This window comes from Nycticebus coucang, chromosome 3 (assembly GCF_027406575.1).
Source record: "Nycticebus coucang isolate mNycCou1 chromosome 3, mNycCou1.pri, whole genome shotgun sequence".
NCBI classification, from domain to species: Eukaryota; Metazoa; Chordata; class Mammalia; order Primates; family Lorisidae; genus Nycticebus; species Nycticebus coucang.
In genome coordinates this window covers 153646705-153657707 of record NC_069782.1, presented here as the reverse complement: position 1 = coordinate 153657707, position 11003 = coordinate 153646705, and the positions used below count along the sequence as shown (strand labels likewise).

Sequence of the window (11003 nt, the reverse complement as noted above, 5' to 3'; positions counted from 1 at the left end):
GTTGGATTCTGTTTGTTAGGATCTTATTGAGTAATTTAGCATCAATATTCATTAGTCATATTGGTCTATAATTTTCTTTTCTTGTTGGGTCTTTCCCTGGTTTAGGGATCAAGGTGATGTTTGCTTCGTAGAATGCATTGGGTAATATTCCTTCTTTTTCTATATTTTGGAAGAGGTTTAGTAATATAGGTACTAGTTTTTCTTTAAAGGTTTGGTAGAATTCTGACATAAAGCCATCTGGTCCTGGGCTTTTCTTTTTACAGAGATTTTGTATAGGTGATGCTATTTCGGAACTTGATATAGGCCTGTTCAACATTTCCACTTCATTCTGGAAAGTCTTGGTAGGTGGCATACTTCTAGGTATTGGTCCATTTCTTTCAGATTTTCATATTTCTGAGAGTAGAGTTTCTTGTAGTATTCATTAAGGATTTTTTGAATTTCTGAGGGGTCTGTTGTTATTTCATCATTACCATTTCTGATTGATGAAATTAGAGATATTACTCTTTTGTTTTTCCTGGTTAGGTTGGCCAAAGGTTTATCTATTTTATCGTTCTTTTCAAAAAACCAACTTTTGGATTTATTGCTCTATTGTATAATTCTTTTGCTTTCAATTTCATTTAATTCTGCTCTGATTTTGGTTATTTCTTTTCTTCTGCTGGATTTGGGGTTGGAGTGTTCTTCCTTCTCCAGTTGCTTGAGATGTCCCATTAAGTTATTAACTTCCTCTCTTTCCATTTTCTTGAGGAAGGCTTACAGTGCTATAAATTTCCCTCTTAGGACTGCCTTTGCAGTATCTCAGAGGTTCTGGTAATTCATGTCTTGATTGTTGTTTTGTTCCAAAAATTTGGTGATTTCCTTCTTAATCTCGTCTATAACCCATCTATCCTTCAGCATAAGGTTGTTTAGCTTCCATGTTTTTGTATAGGTATGCAGGTTTCTGTTGTTATTGAGTTCAACTTTTATTCCATGCTGGTCTGAGAAGATGCAAGGAATAATTTCTATTTTTTTAAATTTGCTGAGGTTAGATTTGTGGCCTAGGATGTGGTCGATTTTGGAGTATGTTCCGTGGGCTGATGAAAAGAATGTGTATTCAGTTTTGTTGGGATGAAATGTTCTGTAGATGTCTGTTAAGTCCAGATGTTGAATGCTTAAGTTTAAGTCTAAAATTTCTTTGCTTAGCTTCTTTTTGGAGGATCTATCCAGCACTGCTAAAGGGGTGTTAAAATCTCCAACTACTATGCAACTGGAGGAGATCAAGTTGCTCATGTCTGTTAGAGTTTCTCTTATAAATTGAGGTGCGTTCTCGTTGGGTGCATAAATATTAATAATTGAAATCTCATCATATTGAGTATTACCTTTAACAAATATGAAGTGTCCATCCTTATCCTTCCTTATTGCAGTTGGTTTAAAGCCTATTGGGTCTGCGAATAGGATTGCAATGCCTGCTTATTTCTGCTTTCCATTTGTCTGGAGTATAGATGACCATCCCTTCACCTTGAGTCTGTATTTGTCTTTTAATGTAAGATGTGATTTTTGTATGCAGCAGATATCTGGCTTGAGTTTTTGTATCCAGTCAGCCAATCTGTGCCTCTTTAGAGGACAATTTAAACCATTCACATTAATTGAGAATATTTATAAGTCTTTCGAGAGTCCGGTGGACATTTTTAATCCTTTTGTGACTGTGGAAGTTGGAATTTGATCAAAATTTTCTGATTGGGTTTACTTTTCTGGTGGAGGATTATGCTGGTCTTTATAGAGGATAGGTCTGAGAATATCCTGGAGAGCTGGTTTAGTTATGGCAAATTTCTTCAACATGTGAATGTCATTGAAGTATTTAAAATTTCTCCGTCATAAATGAAGTTCAGTTTACCTGGGTACAGGATCCCGGGTTGAAAGTTATTTTGTTTTAAGAGTCGATGACCATCCTCTTCTAGCTTCAAAAGTTTCAGCGGAGAGGTCTGCAGTTATTCTAATATTCTTACCCTTGTAGGTGATGGTTTTCTTTCGTCTGGCTGCTTTCAGAATTTTCTCCTTCATATTAACTTTAGTGAAATTGATTATGATGTGTCTGGGGGATGTCTTATTTGGGTTGAGTCATGCTAGAGTTCTGAAACTGTCTGCTATCTGAATTTCAGAATCTCTTGGCATGTCTGGAACGTTCTCCTTCATAATCTCATGGAGAAGAGACTCTGTGCCTTGTGAAGCCACTTTGTCGCTTTTGGGGATCCCTATAAGATGAATATTGGTTTTCTTCACATTATCCCAGAGCTCTCTGAGAGAGTGATCTGTTCTTGCCCTTCATTTCTCTTCCTCTTTGAGAGTTTGGGAGTGTTCAAAAGCTTTGTCTTCAATGTCAGAAATCCTTTCTTCTGCTTGCTCCATTCTGTTACTGAGGGATTCTACTGTGTTTCTCAGATCTTTGAGGGCTGCAACTTCTTGTCTCAATGTGTCAAAATCTTTGGTCATTTGGTCTTTGAATTAGTTGAATTCTTGAGATATCTTTCGGGTTACTGCTTGGAAATTAATTCAATCTTATATGCTATCCAGATTCTGAATTCGATTTCTGACATCTCAACTATTTGTTTGTGCATGGATCTTGTGCTGTGTCTGCCCCATTGATCCTTGGGGGAGTTGATCTACTCTGGTTATTCATATTGCCAGAGATTTTCTGTTGATTTCGCCTCATGATTGTTTTTCACCATTGCCTCTGGCTGTCCTCAGAGTTGGGGAGGTGTCTCTCCAAGATTAGATGCCAGCAGGATCACTCTATTGTTGCTGGATCTTTGTTTGGAGTGGCCCTGTGTAGTTCCTCTGGGGCTGCCCCAGCCAGGGAGTTCTGGTTGTGGAAGCAGCTCCGAAGTGTGACACACCTGGATTCAGCAACAGGGTGGGAGGTGGTGCGCATGGTTCTGGGAGTGCCTGGTGCCCGTTGACTTCAACACAGAGCGCCCAAGGCTCTAGCAGTCTCTGGCGCAGAGGCAGGGAGGGCTCTGGAGGGCTCCTGAGGGCACATCCCTGGCCAGATGAGTGGGCCAATGTGAAGTCATGGAGGGTACAGGAGGGAGGACACAGGGTTGCGTACCTCCCGCAGTTCCTGGTCAGGGCATGTGGGAGACCATTGGGCGCGGGTCGCAGTTTGGGCGTCACGATGCAGCTCTTATGGAGGTCCAGGTGGCGCCAAGCCCAGGAGTTTGAGATTGCTATGAGCTGTGATGCCACGGCACTCTTCCCAGGGCAACAGCCTGAGGCTCCAGTGTGCCAAAACTGGTCTAACTTTGCCCCTGCAGGTCAAGGCTTTAAGGCAGCTCCAGTCCCCACCTTTAGGCTGCTCGGTCACTAGGTTACTAGCTCCCACCTGATCCTTGTTCTGCGACTTTGAGGGTGGAGCTTGCGGGGGCAGTTGTCTCACAATGGCTCCCTGTAGCCCACGGCCGAACACCATTAGCTTTGTCCGGCTCAGCGGCTCAGTGGGGCCCTAGACAATGCCCAACATTCTCCGCACTCCTGATCAAGCTCTCTCCAAAGGCAGTTCAACTGAGTGCCAACTCCAAAAACACCGAAAAAGTTCACAGGTAAGGCCTTTCCGGTTTGGAGTCTCATTGCTGCTTGTACTTATGGCTGCAGGATTAGGTCAATAGAACACATGCAACCACTTGCCAGTTTTCCACTGTTTTTGTCCTCCTCTTGGGGTCCAGAAGTCCCTTGCTGACTCCCTGTATCCTCAAAGAGATGATTATAGGCAGATCCCACCAGCCAAAGATGCCTGGAGTCTTATCTTCCCAGACTCACCATGCCGAGTTGCAGGGAAGCTGTTACTCGGCCGCCATCTTGCTCCACCCATAGGAGGCATTTTTGTCACTCTACTGTGTTTTCCAAGAAGAAAGGCGAGAAGTAACTCATTAGCCTGGAGAAAGAGATTCTGAAGGCTCTGGAAGTGCCTCCCTCAGGGTCAAAGCACCTTTACGAGGACATTGTCACCATGGGGGAATGCTCCTTACTGGGGGGGAGGAGTCTTCCATTCAGAATTAAATGCTTTCTTAACAGAAATAGTTGTATTGACTGCTTCATGAGGAGAAAGTGTGAAGCTCATGGAAGGCTCTGTCGAATCTGGAATATTCTAGAAGAAACTCCTGACTGGGGGAACACAGTAATATAGAAGGTCAGCGCCTCTCCCCACCACAACTGCTTTAAAATGGAAAGACTAGGAAATCAACAGACACACAAAAAAATTGTTGAAAGTTTGTCTACATCCCAACTGTTGTATCCAACGTTTATTAATGAAAAGCAAAATCAAAAAAAAAAAAAAGAAAAGCAAAATCAATACAATCTTTCTTCAAAATTTAAAAATTTTTTTCAGCATGTATCTTTCCATCTTCAATTTAATGTTTCAGATTTCTTCCACCCTAACTTCAGCTCTGTGATAAATATTCCCTATACATTTGCAAATGCAAATGGTGTCAAAGAGTATATTGCCCTAAATATAACTAAGTTATGGGACTGTGTATTCTCATGGGCTTTCTAAATTAGAGTGTAAGAGACAGGAGGTGTACAGCGTACAAAGGACCTTAAGGTCACGTTACTTACTTGCTGTTGATGGCAGCATTGTTACCTGTCAGTCCCCTACAGTTCATTGATAACCGTGTTAAAACTGACCTTGTGAATAATTTGATTCCGCCTGCTTTCCCAGAGAACCATAAATTGTAGTTATTTGGTATTGTGTGTAATCATCTTCATAGAAAGTGAGCTTTAAAATTTTACACTGCACATTTTGTAGCGTTATCCCAAAATGCTTAAATGTTTGGGAGGCAGGCATTACACCAGATTAACAAAGAAATTATTCTAAGCCCAAATTTTCAGGTCTCACCTCTGATTTGTATTCCTATCTAATACAAGCGATGAAATTCCACAGAGTAGAATTAAAGAATGGTTCGTTCCTAAACTAAAAACATAATCAAAATCGATCTTCTACCTGCATTTCTTGGCAAAACCCATCAAAAAGATTAGAGTTGTAGGGGGTATTGATTGCTGGGATTTTCCCGTGAACAGTTTAAATAATGCCTCTTTGTCTTTCACTTTTACAGGATGTTCTTTTGGCAACGTAACTGGGAAGTAAACATCCCTCAGGCCAGCTTCCCGTGAGGCTTCTTTGCAGAAGGAGACTGCAGCTGGAGTCCCAGGGTCCCAGGACACCAGCCCTGCTCCTCTATGTCTGACAAATAAGGCCAAAATAATAGATCTCTCATCTTAAGGCCATGTCACATGTTTATGGAATGACATCTTTCTCCATTGAGATTCATGATCTAGATTTTCAGCTACCTGGAGGAACATAGGGTATTGTTCTAGCAAGTGGCACATTAATATGACCTTTTCATGTTCGAATTCAGAAAGCAGACTGAATAAAAGAGGCATGAAAACACACAGTTGGAAGACAACAACAAAACCTCCTTCAGAGTTCAAATACAGTGCAGCAGAGAACCTATTGCATTTAGAAACTGTAGTACAATTCAGGGAAGGTTTTGTACACAGTACTTTAATTTATGATAGTATGTTTCTTGAAGCCCAAATTTTAGTGTTCTTCTAAATCATTTAGCAGACACCTTCAAAAAGGTCAGTCTGCATTATGTTACAACTGTGAATTTTAAAAACCATATCTCCACATTAGGTCGAGAACTTAGAAACTAAATTCTGAAATAAAATTAAAAATGTTGATATAGGCGCCTGTGGCTCAGTGAGCAGGGCACCGGCCCCATATACGGAGGGTGGCGGGTTCAAACCCGGCCCCGGCCAAACTGCAACAACAAAAAAAAATAGCCGGGTGTTGTGGCGGGCGCCTACAGTCCCAGCTACTCCGGAGGCTGAGGCAGGAGAATCGCCTAGGCCCAGGAGTTGGAGGTTGCTGTGAGCTGTGTGACGCCACAGCACTCTACCGAGGGCGATAAAGTGAAACTCTGTCTCTACAAAAAAAAAAAAAAAAAAAAAAAATGTTGATATATAAGGATTCCTGATGAACCATAGTTGTACTAGTAGGTTCTTTATAGGATAGCAACACACATTGTGTGTATAATAAACCACATCTCTTGCATAAAAGTTGCCATATAATCTCAGGATTTGTATCATGAGATAACTGACTATTTTTAAGGCAAATTATAGCTTACACACAACTTTTGAGTTCCTAGGTTTAGGAGGCTTACTTGGTGTTATGATTGTAATTAGTAATTCATAGAAATTGATTACCTGAAGAGCTGCCAGATCTTTACTATTTTATGTTATGGGATGGTTTTTTTTTTTTTTTTAATATTTTCATTCTAACTTCTAGAAATCATGCAGTTTAAAAGAGGGGGTTGTAATTTTCTGAGAACTTTATGCTTCTTGGAGGAGAATTCATTGTAATAGAGTATGGGGGACTCTGCATGAAACAATGACCTCTTTGGAAATGCTCGATGTATAACAAAATGAATATCTGCTGCCCTCACAGAAATAAAAATATTGATCTTAGGAGCCCCACAGCCTAAAGACAAGTTATTGGAAAATAAAGAAATCTTGCCTTTCTGTTTCAGCAAGACCCAACTGTTTGTTCTTATAAGAGCTTCACTTTAAATATAAAAGGCATTGATAGATTAAAAAGTTAACAAATAAAGTACAATGTTTTGAAGTATTCCATAGGTTTTATAAAATTGCATCTAGATAGAAGGACTATGTTCTAGTGTTTTATAGCACTGCAGGGTGACTATTTTCAAATAGTTAGAAGAGAGGAAGTTAAATCCCCCCAACACAAAGAAATAATAAATGTTTGAGGTGATGGATACATTGATTACCTTGATTTGAGATACATAGCAATATGTATCCCACAGATGGACAATGATTGCATCAAGAAAAAAATTTTTTTAATTTAAATTTTTAAAAAGTAAACAGAAAAAGATATACCATACTTTAACCATATATTATAAATTATGGAACAACTGGTGTGGCTCTATTAATATCAGACAAAGAATTAAAGACAGGGAATATCACAATAGATAAAAGATGAAGTATTTAATGATAAAAGAGCCCATTAATCGGGAAAACATAATAGTCCTAAATGTGTTTGCACCTGGTCACCACATAACCCAAGAACACATTCAAAATTAAAATAACTGCAGGAAGAAGTAGGTGAAAAAAATGAGTATAGCTAGTTGTTTTAACACTTCACTGTCAATAATTGATGGACTGGGAAACCAAACTCAGACAAATAGAGAATAACACTCACAACAAATATAAATCAATGGGTATTTATAACAAATTTCAGCTAAGAACTATAGAATACAAATTCTTTTTAAGTGGACATAGGACATTCACCAAAACACTTCATGCTAAATTTAAAATTATACATAGTTTGTTCTTTGACTACTACAGAATTACATTTAAAATCAATACAAATTATATCTTTAAAAAGCTCAAACATGTTGAAATTAAACAGTGTGCTTCTAAATAATCCATGGGACAAAGGAATAATCCCAGAAGAAATTAGGAAATACTTCAAATTGTATAAAAACAAAAATCTAACATATTAATTTTGGAAGTTAAAATTAAAGCAGTGTTTAGAGAAGAATATAGAGCTTTATATGATTATTTTAGAAAAGAATAATAGTCCAATCTTCATGATCTAAGCTTCTGCTTTAAGAATTTATAAATAGCCCTTCTCAGCCTTTTGGCTAAGATCAAGTAATCTAGAAAAGGAAAAGCAAATTAAACCAAAGTAAACAGAAGTAAAAAATAAAGATATAAATAAAAAGCAATCAAATGGAAAGCAAACAAATTGAAGAAATAAATCAATAAAACCAAAAGCTAGTTCTTTGAAAACATTAATAAAATGATAAAATTCTGGCTAGATTGATTAAATAAAAAAAGATAAGACACAGATTATCAATATCAGAAATGAAAGAGAGAACATCACTACAGGTCCTACAGATATTAAATGAATAAGAAAATATTATAAAGAATTTTAAACCAGTAATTTTGAAAATTTGAAAGACAAAGATTATCAAAGATGTCACACAAAAATTCTGCACAGTTGTATATCAACTTCAAAAATTGAGCTTGTAATATAAAGTTTTCCCTCAAAAAAACAATCTAAGTCTGGATGCCTTTGCTGGTGATATTTATTAAACTTTTAAGGCAAGAATAATACCAATTTTACACAAAGAAAATAAAGAAAAAAGGAACATTTTTCCAACTCATTTTATGAAACAAGAATTACACTGATATCAAAACTAAGCAAAAACATTAAAATGATATAAAATATATCCCTTATTAATAAAGATACAAAAAGTATTACCAAAATATTAGTAAATTAAACTCAGTAATATATAAAAAGGATAATATATCATCACAAAGGACTTATTCCAGGAGTGCAAATCATTCACTGTATCAAACCAAATAATAAGAAAACCATATCATCACCACAATAGATTTAGAAAACAATACTAAGAGCACTAAATATCCATTCATGAAGAAAAGTCTTATCAAACTATGAATTAAAGGGAACTTTCTCAACCTGATAAAGGACATCTACAAAAAACTTACAGCTTATTTCATACTTAGTGATGAAATAATAAATGCTATCTGCTCACACCACTTCTATTAAGCTTTATACTGAATGTCTTAGCCAGTAAAATAAAGTAATAATAATATTGTTATATATATGAAACAATTTCCTCTTTCCTACTAGTTTCCCATCTTGGAGTAATGAATTCTCTAGTCTGAGTTGACTCTTCTTGGCCGAATTCCCCTGGATTAAAAAACCCAGGAAGTGGCTTGGCCACTTGCTCCCGGGCTGGTGGGTTCCAACCTGGCTGGGGCCTGCTAAACAACAATGACAACAACAACAACAAAATAGCCGGGCATTGTGGTGGGTGCCTGTAGTCCCAGCTACTTGGGAGGCTGAGGCAAGAGAATCACTTAATCCCAAGAGTTTGAGGTTGCTGTGAGCTGTGACACCACAGCACTCTACCAAGGGCAACAAAGTGAGTGAGACTCTGTCTTAAAAAAAAAAAAAAGAAAAGAAAAATCACATGTCCACTTCACTTATGAAGATAGATAGATAAAATAATAATTGAAGAAAATCCAGCAAATACATCATGTACATTATGGTCCAGTAGGGTATGTATCAGGATTGCAAAGATGGTTCATCCTTAGAACATCTATAAGGGTAATTCATCACATTCACAGATTAAAGGAGTAAAATCAGATGATCATCAAAGTTCGTGTCTAAAAATTATATGATGAAAACAATATCTATTCATGTTTTGTTTCCCAATTCCATGTTCCCCCATTCACAATTCAGACCAGGCATGGGGCCTGGCTAGGATGCACATGAGATAGGTCTACCCTGTCTTCTCTCTCTGTACAGACAGTATGAGAACATAGTCTGTTGTAAGCACCAAGAGGCCCTATTTATTGTTTTTGAAACAATTCTTAGCAAACTAGGAATAGAAGAGTACATCCTTAACTTCACCTAAGTTAGATACCAAAAGCTTACACCAAAATCTATGTTCAATGAAGAAATTTTGACTGGTTTGCTTCAAGATCAGAAACAAGACAAGAATGGCCACTTTCACCAGTATTATCTTACATAGTACCAGAGATAGAAGAATTAGAAGGGAAGATTACAAATGATTAATCAGTCATTCGTAGATGCAATAATCATCCACTTAGGAAAAGCACTAAATCAGTGAACAAAATATAGCAAATGTATAGGACAAAATTACTGCTGACATAATAGAAAATGTAAAACATGATAACATTTTGAGTAACTCTGTGCTGCTAAATGTAAAAGCACTGATGAAATAAATATTTTTATTTAAAAATAACCAACAAAATAATAAGAGAGTTCAGCAAGTTTGCTAGATTAGGGAACACCAGTAACTAAAAAAATATATATTTTAAAAGATTTTATTTGCAATAGGAAAAAAAAGCCATAATGTATCCAGGAATTAATAAAGAATAAACAAGAGAAAACTTTAAAATGGAGAAAAATTATTTTTTAAATGGAGAAAATTTTAAAATGCCAATAAAGTACGTATACTGTATATATATCACAAATGTATAAGTGGAACGGTTCTCATGTTCTTAGATATTTATTTAATATTATGACAATGTCAGTTGCTCCCAAATTACTATATCAATTGATAGCAATCCCAATCAGAGGTCCTTCCAGAATTTTTTTTTTTTTTTTAGGAATTTGATATACCTATGCTACATATAAATAGGGATACAAACCATGATTAGCTAAACCAACCATAAAACGAAGGGTTAACATTATTAGAACCTATTACAGAACCAGAGAAACAAAGAAATTAAATGAGATACTATTATAAGAGCAAACAAATAGACTAATGAGATGGAGATAGATTCATGTATGTATTAGAGTCTAATATAGGACAAAGGTGATTCCAAACATCAATGTGGATAGGACAGATTATTTTAATGAATACAGTTGGGAAATCTTGCTCAATACATAGGGAAAAAAAATCACATTCCTACCTATCACCATATTTAAAAGTGAACTCCACATAAATTAAAATCTAGTAGTGAAATATGAAATTATAAAGTCAACACAATAAAGCATAGGACAGTGTACTTACGGCCTATGAAAAGGAAACGACTTCTCTAAAAGAAACTTTGGTAGCACAAATCACAGAACATAAAACAGATACATTTAATTACATCAAAAGTGAGGATTTTTAGTCCATGAACACTATGGACAAAGATTAAAGCAAGATCACAGGCTAGAAAAAGTTACATTCAATGTCCAAAACTAAGAAGAGATATCTGGGGGCGGCGCCTGTGGCTCAGTCGGTAGGGCGCCGGCCCCATATACCGAGGGTGGCGGGTTCAAACCCAGCCCCGGCCAAACTGCAACCAAAAAATAGCCGGGCGTTGTGGCGGGCGCCTGTAGTCCCAGCTACTCGGGAGGCTGAGGCAAGAGAATCGCTTAAGCCCAGGAGTTGGAGGTTGCTGTGAGC

At 37.2% G+C, this 11003-nt stretch overlaps 1 non-coding gene across 1 annotated transcript; it reads right to left on the bottom strand.

The window, feature by feature from the left end:
• Nucleotides 1–9297: 9297 nt before the first annotated feature.
• Nucleotides 9298–9428, bottom strand: LOC128582896 (small nucleolar RNA SNORA51). The gene has a single exon (XR_008379316.1). It is a non-coding gene; the product is annotated as a small nucleolar RNA SNORA51 (small nucleolar RNA).
• Between the last annotated feature and the right edge of the window lie 1575 nt (nt 9429–11003).